The sequence below is a fragment of the Pseudomyrmex gracilis genome, unplaced genomic scaffold (assembly GCF_002006095.1).
Source record: "Pseudomyrmex gracilis isolate BER0280 unplaced genomic scaffold, ASM200609v1 scaffold_202, whole genome shotgun sequence".
Lineage (NCBI taxonomy): Eukaryota > Metazoa > Arthropoda > Insecta > Hymenoptera > Formicidae > Pseudomyrmex > Pseudomyrmex gracilis.
The window spans coordinates 26891-28574 of NW_018020786.1; positions in this window are offsets into that span (position 1 = coordinate 26891).

Below are 1684 nucleotides of genomic sequence, written 5' to 3' on the forward strand. Positions count from 1 at the left end.
CGGCGGCGACGGTGGCGGAGGTGGAGATGGCGATGGTAGCAGCGGCCGCGGCGGTGGTTGCCGGTGGTGTTGAAGATTTAAGGGAGACATTTTAAATAGATGGTTCTCACGGAGAGAACTCGGGGGCTTCCGGTATTATCCAATAGCGTGGCTCGTCTCTCGCGTTTCTCCGCAAGAATTCGCGAAGAAGCGAAAGAAGGAGCGAAAAAATGAAAAGATGTATCTTTCTCTTTTTTCTACTGTATTTGTACGTATATATTTTTTTTGTATGTATATATATTCTTTTTAAGTCGCTTAATGAGCGGATTTAATTCTTATACTAAGATTCATATCGAATATTTAACACATTATTAATTACCATAATATTATTTAGGTATATAATTGTGTACTGTTTTTTTAAATGTTCGATGACATCCTTTATTGTTTTAATTAAGAATGAGGATATGTACATGCATATGATATGCGCAAAATTGTTATTAATTAAATTTCCAAACGATGTTTGGATTTTTTTTTTGCAGAAGATGCGAGATTTCTCGCTTATCTCTGAGTGATGTGATTTTGTTTATTTGTATTTTATTTAAAATTTTTACAAACAAATTAAAGTCAAAAGATGAAACTCATGTTTTTTAAGAAAATGAATATTGATGCGCATTTACTTCGGCGCAACGAAAGCACAATCTTCCTATCAAATATAAAGTTTACGAATAAAGCGGACGATTTTATACGACGGTGATTTTACCGGATATAATCGCGCGAGAAGGTAGCGCTCCATCTCTTTAAGAAGCCTCTGCTCTTTCGAGATCGATAGAAAACTGCAAATTGCACTCAACACGCGAAATTCGACGCAAACTGCGCCTCGTGCGGGTGTATCTGCGTTAAAAAAGAAACAAAGATCCCGCACTCCGAGGAACGCGTTTTGTTTTCATGGCCGACGCTGTGATCGTTTGAACGCTGTGGTCGTCTCTTTAAATTATTCCTCCGCGCGCGTTAAAACTTCCACGTTGCCATTCTTACGTGGCGCGCAAGACACCACGCGAGACAACGGCCAAAATGGATTCAAGGCGTTGCTGCAACCGCCGCGCACTGTAACCTCGAGCTTTACTCTTGATATAACTCGGGATTAATAGCCATCTTTCCTATGGCGGTCCTTCAGGATCATGCTCGTCCGTTAATCCTGAACTCGATAACATCCTGGCAGGATCTCCGTCTTGGCGAAAACTACGCAATGTTTCACTGATCCCACGTAATCGGATGAAAAGACATGTTTTATGTAACTTGCGCGTTTTATTCTCAACATTTGGAAAAAAAAAACGAATTTATTAATTGTTTGTAGAAAAAAATTAATTTTTTAACGCAAACAAGAGTGGCATTTTTACGCGTGTTAGAAGATTATATCTTCAGAGATGTACGATATAATTGCGTGCGAAAAAATGATGTTACAAAAGTTGTTTGATATTACTGTCGCACGTATGTGTGTATACATATATATATGTGTCGTGTGTCGAGTTCTTCGTCCTTTACCACCGGAAGACCTCTCCGCTGAATAAAACGACCTATCGAGATCTGTATATTTTTCGCGAAAGGAGGAAAAGCGCTCCCGGGAGTCGACCAATCGGGACTCGGCAGTTATCGCGACCAATCGTCGAGTTTCCAGCATTCGTATGTGACTGCGAGCGAGATGGAA